Below are 11,493 nucleotides of genomic sequence, written 5' to 3' on the forward strand. Positions count from 1 at the left end.
ATTAAATTAATTGAGTCTTTGAAAGACTTTGCCTTGCCAAGTGCAAGGCCGCTCATTATTGATTTTATTTTCAAGGCTATGGATGAAAAGAAACAAATTGTATCTTTTATAATTTCTTTTCAAGTCATTTTTTTGGATGATGTTTATATTGTTGTAAGTGAGGCATTAAATGAGAAAATGGAAAAGAGGGTCAATAAGGATGTTTCATATACAATTTTTGATTCGTTCGACTAGTGAATCGACCCAACGTCTTACTAGAGACATTAAACACTAGTATTTGCAGAGTTTCACAACTATATGCCTTCCATATTTCTTTTCTTGCAGCGTCTAGATATGTTCCATTGCACTTCATTGTCAAAAATCAGGTTTTTAGACCATATTCATGCATTTTGGGACCTTAGAAAATTTCTGCCTTCAATTTTTTTTCAAAATTCAGCATTTTATGCCCAGGCAGTTCAATCGATCGAAGACTTTTTCAATTGATCAACGCTTTTTCCGATCAATCAAATATGGTCTCAATCGATCGAAAATAATTTCAATCGATCGGAATTACATCGGAAATTTTTTATCCAAAGGCAATAATGTTCATTTTTTCGATCGATCATGGCCTAGCTCGATCGATTGAAGTAAATTTCGATTAATCAAGCACTGTTCATAAAAAATAAAAATAAAAATTGTTGCATTTTTTATTTCCTTGCATTTTCATTCCTTGCATGCTTATTTGTTTTGTTTTTGTGAGTGTGTACATACTTGTTATGTTTAAAAAAATAAAAAAATAAATAAAAAGAGTTTTTATTTTTATTTTTTTCATTATTTTGTTCTTGCATCCTTTCTTACTTTTTGTTTTTCATTTCTTGCATTGTACATATTCTTTCATTGCATTGTACCTTCTTTATTTTTCTTTTTGTATTTTGTTTATGCATTTTATTCTTTGATTTTCTTGCATTTTGTATATACTTGCTTTCATTAAATGAAAAATATAAAAAAAAAATTCACTATTGTGCCCTTATGTGTAGTCTTGCTACTTTCATATTTTCTGTTGGGCTTGATCTCATATATCTCTTTCATCTTGTGCTATATTGCCTTAGATTGCATGCCTTGGTTATTCTTATCCCATTTGATGTTTGATGTGAGTTTGCTAGTGTGGTTATTCAAGTAGGTTGTTGATTCCAAATTTGGGGGTGCACTATTTCCCAATGGATCACTACCGGGCTTCATGTCTTTGCCACCATGATATATTCTTTCCATCTTTTTCATTGTTCTCATTGCACATTGAGGACAATGTGCGGTTTAAGTTTGGGGGTAAAGTGACTTTGTTGCATTCTACTTAAGTTAAGTTTTAAATGTATGATTGAGATTTGAGATTGATGTTTGCGATGATTTTGATCTTTTGAGGACCATGATACTTAGAATTTAAAAATTGCTTGACTTGAGAGTCCAATACTCCTTATATGCTTTATGGATGCCATTTAGGAGTAAATTTTTCAAAATATCGATATCTTGCTTGCATTTGTGGTCCACATCATCTTGATTTTGTGATTATTTTGAGATTCACTCTAGGATTCTACACAAGCATAGGCACACACTAGCATTCATTTGTGGGGTACATGCACTACAAGAAAATGGGTTTTTACGACCTAGTATTTACGGGATCTTTTATTTTGCCTCGTAGAAGCTACCTTTCACGAGGTTTATAAGAGGCCACTTGTAATTGTGACATAAAGGGTCACTCTTTCACGGGATGTTATTGCAATCCTCGTAAAAAACTGTTTTCACGGGAGGTTAAAGTCACTCATTAATAAATATATTTTAAGGGTACAATTTCCTCCCATGAATATGAAAAAAAATATTAAAATTAAAAATCCCACCCACATATTTTTGCACTCCCGCATGAAACTCTTTGATGAAAAAAAAAAAAAATCTTTCAGTAATACACGGCTCAACAGACCTCTTTGCCTCTTTTGATAATCCCTAACACAAAAAATCTTCTTGTGTACATCTTGCTGCAAGGGGGCTTTTCATCGTCATCTTTGTCACCGGTCGCCATCCTCGTCTTTGTCTCCGGTCGCCATCAAAACAAGCCTTCTCTCTCGCCCTTTATCTCATTGGTAAGCAAAATTCTTTCTTACTATCAAAATATTCCAAAGCCCTAATTACCTTTCTCTTTTAATTCGCCCTAAGTACAGCCATAGCTTGCTCTTAATTACCTGAAGATCCATATATATATATACAGAGAGAGCCATCTCTCTCGCCCTATGACAAATCGCCCTAAGCCTTAATTTCCTCTCTCTCTCCCCTTGACCCTCTTTCAGTTCGCCATCAAAGCATGCCTTCTCACTCGCCCTTTGTCTGAAAGGTAAGCAAACCCTAAATTTTCTCTTACTATCAAAATATTCCTAAGCCCTAATTACCTTTCTCTTTTAATTCAGCCCAAGAACAACCATAACTTGCTCTCAATTACATGAACCATAGGTTGCTCTGATAGGGTTCGCCTTCTTCAATTGTTGTAGCTCTATATCTATAATATATATATATATATATATATATATATATATATATATATATACATACTTTGTTCTTTTGCTTTGTGAGTTGAGAACGTGGGTCATAACCGTCATATATAGCATGATACATTAATTTTTCATGACAAAGATCGCTTTATTGCTGTCACTATCGAATTTTCATGTCATAATCTTTAGATCTGTATAGAAAATAATTTTCTTTTCAACTGTATTTAGGTTTGAAAGGGTTGAGTAACTTGGAGGAATTGTGTTTAGATTATTTTTCTATTGACGTGAACTTTTTGCAGAAATGCTGGAGTGATAACTTTTCTTAAAGGGATTCGATGGCAGATTAGCAGACTAAGGTTTATATGCTTTATACCATATTTAATTTTTTGGATTAATGTTTTAGTTAATCATGAATCATCAATTCCTGGTTAATTTATTTGATGTAGACCAAAAAAATATATATATATTTTCATTGAATGAGCTTTACGGGGTCAGATTGATGATTTTTATTTAAGATTCTTTTTTTTTTTTTTCATATGAAAATCTTTCCATTTACAAGATTGAATTTAGGCTAACTTTCACTCTTAAGCTTCCTGTGATTTTGAAAATTGATTACTCTATTTTTAAAGTCAAGTGATAGTAGGTGGAAACACATGCTTGTTTGTATTCAACACCCAAGTTGAATTTCATTTCCTTAGGAAATCAATTGACAAGCATGCCCTTTTAAGTCATTATCTGAAACTATATTTTTTACTTTACAGCTAAAAAATAACTCTCCAATCTATAGCCCTCAGGTATGATCAGTGGTTAATTAGTACAGTTTTCTTTTAGTAATTCTTAGAAAATTTGGAACAGTGTCTAAATTTTAAATGTGTATTGTCTTAAGGGTCTAAGCATGAACATCAAGGACTCTAGCAAATCATATAATGCTTTGGCCTTTAGGTGTTTTTCATTGCAGTTTAAGTGTTTAACCTCCTATCTCAGGACAGGAGGCTCAAATTTGATATTCTTTGTTACATAGGGAAGTTAGATATGATTTTTTTAGTCTAACCCATGTTCAAATAAAATAATCTTGTCCTATGATCTTGTCACTGTTATTTATCTTTGGGCACTTGTATTATTACCAAAAACCAATGTCCTAATCAACCATGACCATTATTGAAACACTTCTTTATTGGATATCATACCACTATTAACAGTACAATATTGATCATATCAATTTGGATGTGCATGAATAAGTGAGATATGAATGTTTTAATGGGATTTTTGGGCTTCCTTCTGATTTATTTGTTTATTGTAGGAAATTCATAAAACTGATCTGATCCATATTTGTTTATGACATAATGCGCTTCATCTTCATTTTGGTGAGCTTCAAATCGTGTTTGAAAATTTGTTTCTCAGGTAAACTTCCATACATCTCTAAAATTTTTGTTAGTGGACTCCTCTGTAGTTTTTATTTTTTTATTTTTTTTATTATGGGTATGTGATAGAATGAAGTGATGTTTTTTTGTGATACCCCTCGATTCTAGAACCACGGGTGATCAAGTCCGAGTACAGAATACAAGGGATATCAAACAATTAATATTTAAACAAGCATTTGAATACAAAAAGAATAATAAAGAATTAAATAAATAATAAGCTGAAGGAAACTAAATAATAAATCCCTATTTTAAAATCCTCAAATAAATAATAATTAAAAATCCAATAATAAAATCATCCAATCCTCGGATACTAGTAATTAATTAAACTACAACTCGGGAATCCATATTGTGAACCCTTAATAATATCCTAACTGAAAAAACTGAACTGAAATAAAACTAATAATTAAACCATGAAGAAGAGTCCTACGTAGAGTCGGAAGAGTGAATGACTGTCTCTGCTCGGCATGAACAATCTCTAAGATTGGAACTGACGAACACCTGAAAAATAATGGTGGGTTAGGCCCACATACAAGTTCTAATCTACTACATCCCAAACAGAGACCCGATACACGTACACATCCTAATTAATTCAATAATAACTAAATAGTCCATAAATAGATATATACACACTAAAGGAACCTCACTAGACTATAGAGTTATCTCAACCTGAATAGTAGGCAACATGTAAAACGCACATATAGTGGGCATGAGTACCTAGACCTACCAAGGTACACAACTACACTATATCTAGCTACACATCCCTAGCAATATACGCACCTTAACCCCTGATCCTGAGACTCACGCTCATATCATGGCATATAATTATATATGTAAAATCTATTCTAATCCAACCATCAAAAATAAACTATCCAATTATTATTTTAATAAAATGTCATCCAACTATTCCGTTGACCTGACACGAATAAGTAGAACTTCACACTGTGGTTAATCCGTTCCCTTATTAAAAATAGGTAGGACTTAACTCGTAAGTTAATCCGTCCCTAATATGCCCCTATCCCATAATGGTACATTAATCCATAACAGAACCAAATAACAGTTTCCAATCCAAGGATAATGTAAATAATATTTACATCTAATAATCCAAATAAATATGATATAAATCATAAACACATTCTTTGCATTTAGTTGAGTAAAAATATCAATTCTAAATAGTATACATTTGATTTACATCACAAGAAATTAACACGCATATCAATAGAATTGTACATCTCCATGTTCTGATTAAATTAATTTAAATCTAAATAAATGATTAAAATAATTTAATCCAACAATATTAAATTAATTTATCCTTTTAAAATTAATTAAATTCCATACTTAACATGTAAACTTAAATCATGCATTTCAATTCTTAATGAATTTATTTAAATTAAATAAATATTTAATTTAGATCAATAAATCGAAAATAACAAATATTAACTTAATATTCTAGTATTAATCAAAATAACATTTTAAAAAAACATTTAATGCATAACTAATTATTATTATTGTTATTATTTTCATGTACACAGAATTCATTCCTACCCACTATGTATGCAGAAAACTAAATTTAAATTACAAATTTATACTACATGATGCATTCTTAAAGCCATGTTCGGCGTGCACCATTTATACAGAAACTTAGTTTTGAATTTATATACACTTTATTCATAAAACTAATTAATGGAACACATAGTTGACCTCGTTCGGCGTGCCAATTCTATCACAAATTTGGACTTGAATGACATGAATACAAACTGGGTTCAAACACAGGCCACTTACGAAAATCTTTATTATTTTACTTTATTGTTTTTGTTTTTTTTTTTCCTTTCACTATTATTAATTATCCTATGAACCAATCTATGTTCTAGAATTATCCCGATAACAATTAAACATTATATAAACACACCTTGAACATCATAACCACAATATATACATCTATTTATCAAGATATGAAATTTTATTACAAACCCACTATTAAAACACATAAACTGAAATTTCTAAATCAATCCATATAATTAGATCCAATTAATTTATTTAAAGAACCTAGAATTAATCTAGCATGTATAGAGTATGAATCAAAGGAGAAGAGAAGAATTAAAACTTGCCTTTAGGGATTTGATAAAAACCTTAGCCTCCTTCTTCCTCTTTCTCTTCCTTCTTTATCTTTCTAAAATATATTTCGTGATTTATTTTCTAACCCCTTTTACTAACCTATAACTATATATTTATAGGCTAAATAAAATAACCTAATCCTTTTTCCAATCCAAGTCAAACTAATAATAAAATAAAATAAAATTTAAATACTAAAAAGGTAATTAAAATATATTTTACGTACAATCTATGTGTAATCCTTTTTATATATAACATATAAATATACACATCAGATTATTACTAAAGAACTTTCCTTATATATATATACATATATATATATTTATTTATTTATTTATTAGATATACATATCCAACCATCCATGGATAATTATCCATACCCATCAAATCCTTTATCCAAGTAGTCCATGAAGCTCAATTGGTTGGTCCATTATTACAATCCATATTCAATTCCTTAAAAATATAAAAAAAATAAAAATAAAAATAAATAAATAAAATTTAAATTCCTAAACAAATACACATCATCACACACAATTTCATTTAAACAAATAAATCAATTAACACCTTTAAACAAATAATTAAATCAATTAAACAAGTAAACAATTAGTCAAGAAATCAACTAACTAATTAAATTCAATTAAAATAATTTTAAAAATATCAAGACTATCTTTTTAAAATCAGGGGTATTACATTTTCCATGAGTTGTTGATCCTAATTTTTATTTTTTTTAGTTTCTGTTTCAATTTGTTGAGTGCTGAATGCAAAACTTTTGATTGGTTGAAGAACTTGAATTATATGCTCAGGGGTCACGTGCCTTTAAGTGACCAATTTTGCGGTGTAAAAGAAAAGTTTAGGACTGTGATTAGGATAATAAATGATATTTGAATTAGAAACAAATTGTATATCAATAAATCGATCCTATCTCATTATAGATTTTTTTTTTTTTTTTAATTGAATTGAAAATTAAAGGAAAGTATATCAATAAAAGTTTGTTTGATTTCAGAAGAGAACTTATAGAAAAAAAAAAAAAGAAAAAAAAAAAGTTAACTTTCTATATGTACTGCTTTCCATCATTTGAGGTAAATTTAGGTAATTTAAGTACATATATATAGAATTTAACAAGTAATATGCAAAGGGTAGCAAATGATAAGAGCTTATTGCTTCTTTGATGGTTTTTCTATAATGGTGTACTGTGAATTACTCACTAGAAATTCAAACTTTATTGGAACACACCCAATTCATACCAAGTCAATGCACTAACTCACTTAAATCACATACTATTATAATGATAATACTGACCCACCTCTTCCTATAGTCACTCGTCCAAATTCCCCCTCTTCTCAATTTCTATCTCTGTAGCATTGTGGGTTACTATTTGTTGGGTAAGTAAAGAGAGAAGAAAAGCAGTCCTAAATTCATCTTCCTCAAACTGAATCAACAGAAGGAAGGCCACATTAAAGGGAAACCATAACTGAAATAACAAAACAGAACCAGTAATCCCATGTAACATCCCCAAAAAAATAGACCACTCAGCATTTAAATACTTAATACGCCTCAACATCATCATGGACATACAAAACAAGCAAAGAAAAGTGACTGCAAAATATATATTTGAGCAACAATCAAGCATTTTTAAAAATATTATCTGGTTGCCCCCTCTCTCTTTTTAACTATAAATTCATATAACAATTTCAAGAGAATAATCTTAGTAGAACTGGCTAAATAATCTCAGTTCTGAGAGTATCCCAATCTCTATACTTATTAAAGAATAATATTTAATGCAAAGGTGTTTGTATTACAATTTGGTATTGTAACATGCAAGTTTTTATCTAAGATATCTTTAGTATGATAGAAAAAAATTTGGTGCAAGATCTTTAGAAAAATAAAATGACAATGAAGAATAATGATTTTGTTTAACTAGGTTCTCTAGAGAATAGTTGAGACCATATTAAGAATTGGTTGAAGAAGGTTAAGGATAAAATTAATAGGGGCAACATACTATAACTTTCTGCCACTTCCATACTAAATCCTACCTCCATTAAATGACTTTACCAAATTGTCTGTGTATTTCAATCTAAGATTGACAACAATCTATTTGCAGCAATCAGTTCATACAATGAAACTAAGTATTAGGAAAACATAAGAAATTACAAATAAAATTTAGAAATCCAATAAGTCCATAAAAGAGAAATTATTGCTTATATGTGAAAATGTTAAGGAACATGAGCTCATAAAAAATGTTTAATCATAATATATGTTTTAAGATGGTAGGTTAAGTACATTGGTGAAGGAACCAAAAAATTATAAAACTGATAACTCTATAGAACATGAAATTCAATGCAATAATTGCTCTAGTTTGAAATTGTTTAAGCAATTAGGCCAAACCAGGAACATCAGTGGGCCATAGAGCAATGTTTCAAGCTTAAACTACAAAGCAAAGTATGGAAAGAGACCTTTGTGAAGGGCTCACTTAGATTCTGCTTTATTGGTATTGGAATATCAAGATGATGTTCTTTCATTACCTTTGATAAGTACTTTTCAAACCCAAAAAACACTGCATACATTACAAGATCAACCTTATCAAGAATTTATAACAAAAAGTACATTGGTTGTCTACTAAAGCAAATGATAGAGCTATTTTTTTTTTTTTTTTTTTTAACTTTTTCCTGAATGACCAAGGAAGCGCGCGCACACTCACAATATAGCCCTACCAGGGCTCAAACTCTCCACCTCCCCTTTAGGAAGTAGAGCTCATACCATTAGGCTAATGCTCATTGGTATGTTGGAACTATTTCCTTGCATTGGTATTGCTAGTTTTATTCAAAACTTTGTATTCATCATACTCATTTTTTTCTCCGATACTCATCAAACTCACAACGCAAGTTTTTTCTAAAGTAGCACTGATATCCGTCATCTTCTAAAAAATTAATTAATTTATAATTTAAATTACTTCCTGTTCAATAATTTTCCAAATTGATGAAACCATTACTAAATCCCTGCTTATTTCATTCAACAAAAAGAGACCTCTCACCAGAAAACAGAAGTGAAAAAGAAAAGGAAAAGGAAGAGATGTTCTTTACATTTTATTTTATTTTCCTAGAATCCCCTTTCCTAGGCATTTATCAAGGCAATTAAATGCTTAAATTGAAATATTTATCATTTTTTTTCTGCCATACTCAAGCCCACAACCTCAGGCTTAAGAATTCAAACTTTTTACTCTATTTATATATGTAAAAAAGTATATAGAGTCAAAAAGGTAGACTTCTATAGATAAATGCACAAACTAGAACATAAATACTCCAATGTTATATACGGAGTAATATTGATATATCGTGTTACCAAATTTAGATTAACAAGGAAGAGAGAACGAGAGTTGTAGCCTAGTGATGTCTTTATCTCTACTCTCTAATGGGTGGGTGTGTTATTTGACAGATGCTAAAAAAAAAAAAAAATCAATCTGAGAATCCTTGAAGGATGTATAGTTTTGAAAAAATGACATGAAAATTCAAGCTATAAGAAGTCATTGACATAAAAGTTAAGTAATATCCAGTTGAGAAAACTAATAAACCAAATACATAAAATGCATATTTCTCTTCTACCGTTCAACAAAATAGAGACAAACCATAATTACATTGCAACCCAAAAACCAAATTCAGCACAAACAATAAATTGTAAATGTGTCAAATTGTGGTGATTGATATCAAATAACAATGAAAACAATGAATTCAAACCCAAATTCAACACAACCCAAATAGTGCCTCAATCTCACCATCAGATTTTTATTCCCAAAATCTAACTCACAACATTAGAATTGAAAAGAAAGTAAAAAGTCAAAATAAAACTCACAATTAGTTGAAGACCTCCTGTTACTCATCGATAGACTGTTATATATTCGTGGAAAGATCCCTATTTTTCCTAGTAGTGTTCTGTGACTGTGTATATTAAGGATGAATAGATTAGGGAAGTCTTGTTTGCAATCTGTATTTGCCTCTCTTTGATTTTGGGTCTCTATGTTGCTGTTTTGCTTATTGCTGAAACATAGTGTTTATAATGGGGAGAGAAACGATGTAAGTGTAGCCACAGACTTGTAGTCTTTGTATATATTTTCTCTAAAATTAAGACTTCTGTGATGCAGGTACGTGCTTGGATTTTGTACCATGGACAATGCGGTGAAGGAAGTGTGAAAAATTGGAAGTCAACTTGTGCCAAAAATTAATGAACAATGTGAAGATTGACATATTGATCTATTTTTGGCAAATATTGGATTTTCTTTTTAATTTTGGCACATTGAACAATGGTGAATTGTAAAATGCCTTAATCTTTTGATATGTTTAATGGTGAATTTAAATATGGATTGTTTTGGGTATTGACAATAAGTGCAAATTTTTAGCATTTTATACTCTTATTTAGTTGAAACTATGGCCATTACAAGTTAATTACAGGTTATAATGAATGATTGAGTAGCATTTGAGGGTGCTATATATATATATTTTTATATAATAAATGCACCCTCAAATGTTACCTAATCATTTAAATATATATATATATATATATATATATATATATATAGTTATCTACGGGAGGCTTCACACCTTGTAAATAAAACATATAGATGTATTAACAAGAGGCCAAGTACCTCATACATTAGTTATTGACGAGAGGCCAAATACCTCATAGATTAGTTATTGACGAGAGGCCAAGTACATCGTACACTAATTATTAACGAAAGGCTATTTGTCTCGTATATTAATTATTAACGAGAGGCTAGTTGTGTCGTAAATTAATTATTAACGAGAGGCTAGAAACCTCGTGAGAGTTTTATTTACGGAATGCTAAATTCGTCGTGCTTTACTCTTTTACGAGTGTTATTATTTCCAGTTGAAAGTTGAGAGTATTTACAGTACCACAATAAATGAGGGGCTCAGAAGTCCCGTGAAAAAGTTTTCACGGGAGGTCCAGACACTCGTAATAGACCTTTTTTCTTGTAGTGATGCTTTGTTGATTATTGATTTGGTTATATCCCAATTGAGGTAGTACTGCATTGAAAACTTTCATTCTTGACAAGGTGGATAACAAACCCTTTTCATTGAGTAGTTGGAATTCTAGCCTCATCAAGCACTGAATTTATCGCACCGAAAGGTGAAGGGCCCAAACTCTAGGTTAATAATTGAAAAAAAAAAAAAAAAAAAGGAAAGTTGCAAAAGCAAATAAAAAGTGAAGACTTCTCTCAAAAGGTAAGAAGTGGAAATTGATTAGATGGAGGTTGTTTTGATTTATAGCCTAGTTGATTTGAGTTTGTAACTCCTTAGGGGTGTTTTAATGCCTAGTGCCCTAAAACTGTCCGGTTTGGGAGTCATTGACCTAACACTTAACCTTATGGATCGCTAGAAAGCTTAATAGATCAACACATTACACTATGCTTCCATCGTTGATCCTTAGGATCCAAAAAAAAAA

At 30.4% G+C, this 11,493-nt stretch overlaps 1 long non-coding RNA gene across 2 annotated transcripts; it reads left to right on the forward strand.

Annotated features, from left to right (window-relative positions):
• Positions 1 to 1,898: 1,898 nt before the first annotated feature.
• Positions 1,899 to 10,397, forward strand: LOC132272358 (uncharacterized). Of its 2 annotated transcripts, none has more exons than XR_009470044.1 (4): positions 1,899 to 2,356; positions 2,810 to 2,866; positions 3,811 to 3,911; positions 10,175 to 10,397. It is a non-coding gene; the product is annotated as an uncharacterized LOC132272358 (long non-coding RNA). The 2 variants fall into 2 exon arrangements; XR_009470043.1 differs by having other exon boundaries at positions 1,899 to 2,108.
• Positions 10,398 to 11,493: the final 1,096 nt, after the last annotated feature.

This window comes from Cornus florida, unplaced genomic scaffold (genome assembly GCF_030987335.1).
Source record: "Cornus florida cultivar Cherokee Brave unplaced genomic scaffold, ASM3098733v1 CherokeeBrave_3.0.0_Hap2_Chr09, whole genome shotgun sequence".
In the NCBI taxonomy this organism is placed as follows: Eukaryota; Viridiplantae; Streptophyta; class Magnoliopsida; order Cornales; family Cornaceae; genus Cornus; species Cornus florida.